General features: G+C 36.2%; 1 long non-coding RNA gene across 1 annotated transcript; it reads right to left on the bottom strand.

Annotated features, from left to right (window-relative positions):
• Positions 1-2,109: 2,109 nt before the first annotated feature.
• On the bottom strand, positions 2,110-4,161 carry LOC120461095 (uncharacterized). Its single transcript, XR_016147104.1, has 6 exons — positions 4,031-4,161; positions 3,062-3,309; positions 2,828-2,889; positions 2,624-2,715; positions 2,420-2,538; positions 2,110-2,321 (listed from the first exon to the last, which is right to left on the bottom strand). It is a non-coding gene; the product is annotated as an uncharacterized LOC120461095 (long non-coding RNA).
• Between the last annotated feature and the right edge of the window lie 635 nt (positions 4,162-4,796).

The following is a 4,796-nucleotide window of genomic DNA, read 5'->3' on the forward strand; positions in this document are numbered from 1 at the left end:
CAAGTGCAGGGAACTCGCCGCCAAGGCCATCCCGGACCTTTTGAGTGAGTGGTCTTTCGTCTCCTCCCCGCGCCTCTCACCCGCCGGCCGACAGACCTTTGAACTTTGTGCTTTTCTCTCGTCTTTAGCCCTCCTGGAGAACGAGCCCACCCAAAAGACCCTGTGGAAGTTCTACGAGTACTTTGCGGCGCTGCTCGCCTCCGTGTACGGCCACAGAGGGGGAGTTCTCCAAAACATAACTATGCAGGAGGTTCTGGCACTGCATGAAAATAGGTGTATCCGGACCAGTATACTCCTGTATACACTGCTGAAATTCGGAAGAATCCAGGAGTATAGTGGCCGGATATGTCAAATTCCATGGGTTTGTATATATCCGCATACATCCGGAATGATACCAAATCGGATGTATGTTGTGGACGTATACTTCCGTGCTAGAGCCATTTGTTGCCATGGCAAGTAATCCCATTAAAGGTTTTAGCAGGAAAAAAATCACACCTTTTTGCAGGAAACATTCACACCTTTTTGCCTTCCAACCAAACTGGATTGGTTGTTCTTTTAAAGCCACTCCCAACACCCAGACCACTATTGGAGGGCAGGACACATTGAAAACCCAGTAAACGGACTTTATTGGTTACTTTTAAACATAGCCCACCCTAGGCCTTGTAGCATACTGATTTGATTGGTTATATACCAGCTATGCAGATATTGCTCAAATATATACCAAACCTCCCTCCCCCAATTTTAATATATTCATTAAAATAAATTTGATATATATATATGTATATTTATATTTAAACACACAAAGAACAATGGGAAAGTCTGAAATTTTTATTAAGGTATATAACACATTCCAAATAGCATTATAAACAAGCATTACAGAGGAATTGGGAACAAAAACTAGAAAAAAAAAGTATGAAGTAATAACATCTCAAAGGAAGAAAAAAAAAATCATGGACATTCCAAAGAAAATTATAAACATACATTAAATAAATTGTTAACTTTTTATTTTCGTTAATTTTTTTTTACCCAATCATTTTAAAGGACAGATGTAAAGGAATAAAGTACACAGTGTATATAAAAAGTTACATATATATATATATAAAATATATGAAGAGTTCCATTTGAAATTCTCCTTTAATGATGATTTTTATCAAACTTGTATATTTAAGTTCAGTAATTTCTCTTAAATGGCAATGATAATTGCCTATTAATTGTTATTTAAGTGAAATTACTAAACTTAAATATACAAGTTTGATAAAAATCATCATTAAAGGAGAAAATTTCAAATGGCATTTAGAGGCTTTTGCATCTGAACTCTTCATATATATATATATATATATATATATATAAAATATACGTAGATATTCCAAGTAAACAATATAAATAAATAGAAAATTACAGAAAGTGCATTATAAACATACATTAAAATGCAAACAAGTAAACAAAATGGAGATAAGCAACATGGACAACAAAAAAAGGAACAAATATATGAAATAATACGAGAAAAATAAATAAGAAATTAAAGTGTATATAAAATATTCAAGGTGTACACTGCCGTTTATAAGTTTGGGATCGGTAAGAAGTCTCATATGCTCGCCAAGGCTGCTTTTTTTTTATATATATAAAAAATACAAAAAAAGTAAGAGTAATATTGTTGAATATTATGACAATTTAAAATAAACGTTTCTATTGGAATACATTATTCTTGTGATCAAAGATGAATTTTTAGCATCATTACTCCAGTCTTCAGTGTCACATGATCCTTCAGAAATCATTCTAATGTGATGATTTGATGCTCAATAAATATTCATTATTATTACCAAAGTTGAAAACAGTTGTAGACTTTTTAGGATTATTTGATCAATAGAAAGTTATATTTCATTTATTTGAAATATGATGTTTTGTAACATTATAAATGTCTTTACTGTCACATTTGATTCATTTAATGCATCCTTGCTGAATAAAAGTATTGAGTTAATTTGAGCTATCCCCCCCAAACCAAAAAAAAAAAAATATCTTACCGACCCCCAAACTTTTGAACGGTTATATATATATATATATATATATATATTTTTTTTTTTATACGAGTTAACATTTTTCAAACTGCCATGATACGCTGGTGGTGTGACGCATAGTGTGGGTCAGCCTCTAGTCTGTTTTATAGTACCTAGCAGAGAGCAGATTGGTGGATACCTCACCATTCACACTGGCCTTCCATCAACAATAGCATCATCTTCATCAGACATCAGTTCTATTGTTGCGGTCTTCCAAAGTTCCTTTTCTGTGTTGGTTTGTACAACCCCGGACCTGGTCTCCAGCAACTGAAAAACATGACAGTAACTTAACCACTAAAACACAGAGAGGAGGATAGTTACATTCTGAAGAGAAAAAAAAGTGCTTAACCAGTTTCTTAACTTACCAGTCGCTTTCTTTGAAGGTTCTTTGCAATGCTCGTCATAGTTTTTCTTTTCTGGGCCTTTTCAGGCTGAGCCAAAGAATACTTCCTCCGCAAAGTCTCAAAATACATCTTCCAACCTGCTAAATATATCATAAATAAATGTAATGGCAATAAAAATAAGTAAAACAGAGGACAATAAAATGATTACAACATCTTTAAGATTACCTTTTACACATTCAGGGTCAACGTCTGTAAAAGTTGACCTTAATTCTTCGAAGAGGTAAGTGGTCACAGCCAGGTTATGTGATGAATTTATTCTGGGGGGAAAGTTGCAGGTATCATTACTGAAATTCACTTTTGGCATTCCAAATCCATAGAGTAGTAGATTAAACTAACATTTAGGCTATAGTATATAAGAAACAGTCTTACCTGGTTTGTGGAACGTATTTGTGTGGGTTGTTCTCTGAATTATGGAGGCGCCTTACAGATTCCTGTAAAGTTTGAAATTAAAAAGCAATTAAATTGATTCACAATCTTCAAGAACCAAAAAACTGAATTTTCAGTTGGAATAAGCTGACCATCACAGTAACCGCAAGAGACAAAACAATAATTGTAACCGAACTATGGCTTACAGCCACGTTATAGAACAATAATTGGACTTACCGCAATGTTCACGTCATGTGCCTTTTTTATTCTTTTCGAAGCGTTGTAAGATTCTTCATGTAACGTTAGTCTGTGCTGCTCATACTTTCGCTAAAGAGCATCAAGACGCTGGAGTCTCTCTGAGAAGATCAGGTTGTGGCCAAAGACAGATTGATCCTCCCATTGTGATTCTGCATCACAGCTGTGGGGCATGTGGATGTGATCATCCTCATAGTTATCCACTGCATTACTGACTCTCATTGATGCATCTATGGAAATATTATAACCATACACATTTTTTACATTAGTAGCTACTTAAAATAGATCATGGAGAATTCATTGATGATGGCACCCATAGTTACACAGAACAGTGTGTGAGAAAGATACATTAATTAAAAACGAAACAATACACAATCTCCTAACTCGCCATAAGTCAATATCAATATCTGAATGAGAGATGTAGCTAGCTGGCCTGCTAGCATCAACAATCTCTGTATAGACCATTTCACAAGATGTAAACACTGGTCCAGAAGCACTTCCTGTTTCAGTTTTAACACTGTATAAACGTTGGGTTAAAGTACAACCAACAGAACAACTGAATCAAAAAGTTAAACAAACATATTCAAGATATTTTCTTTACATTTGAAATTAAGAAGCCTTTTACAAACTGAAACAGGAAGTGCATCTGGACCAGTGTTGTTTACATCTCGTAATGTGCAATAGCAGTAATGTGAGCTATTGTAAGACTAATGTAAGTTACCATAATATCTTGTACTACCGTGAATATTCATTCATTCATTTATTCTTTCAGACTCTTAGGTCAATATCACAAAGTTAAATAAATAACATGTATGTGGGCAATGGTAATCATGCAAGATTCATTGTATTTTGTTTACGGCTTGTTACTGATCTTAAATGCATTCATAGAACGGACTTCACGAATCTAAAGTTAGGCAAACAAGCACATAACAGTTAGGCAAGTTAGCTTACCTGAATCTGACAATATTCATTGTTCTGCCATTTCTGGGGTGTTCCTCAATCGGATTCCCGTCCTTAGGCCCTGTTTACACGAGAACGCTCGCGGGTGAAAAAGTAAAAATATTTTATCGGATGTGCCTTTCGTTTACACGGCGATGGCGTTTTAGAGGCTCAAAAACGCAAAAAAAAAGTGAAACCACCCTCCAGAGTGGAAATCTTAAAAACGCTCCACCTCCGCGTTCCCGTGTAACGGTAAAAACGCAAAAGTTTGCTTGACGGTGAAAGTTGTACGCAGGCGCGTGGACTTGTTGTTGTAGTATTCCTAGCCGCCTGAAGTGCATACTACATTGAATTTCACAGACTTTTGCGTCTCCATTTGCACGCGGACTTCTCACACAAAACGCTCGTCTAAGCGCAGAATAAAAAAAAGATGACGCAACGCCACTTTTGCGTATTCTCATCAGAATCGTTCCGTGTTTAGCCTCAGTTGGGCACTTTCAAGCCTATGCTTCCAAATGTGTGCCTTCCGCCATTGCCTCCGGTGCTCCTCGTCTTTAGGTGGTGGGTGTAGCTAAATCGTAAAGTGCACCACAACAACAATCTGACCGCCTCACATTATGTTCGTTACACCGTTGGTTCAATTGTTCTCTCCTCTTAATCCAACTGTTATGGCAGCACCTAACTGAACATTTAATACTTGACATATTTTACCGTTCGTTTCAACTAGCGCAGAATCTCATCCCTCTCATGAGCCGGAAGTTGAAGTCTTTCTCAGACG

This window comes from Pimephales promelas, chromosome 2 (assembly GCF_988280905.1).
Source record: "Pimephales promelas chromosome 2, fPimPro1.hap1.1, whole genome shotgun sequence".
Classification (NCBI taxonomy): domain Eukaryota; kingdom Metazoa; phylum Chordata; class Actinopteri; order Cypriniformes; family Leuciscidae; genus Pimephales; species Pimephales promelas.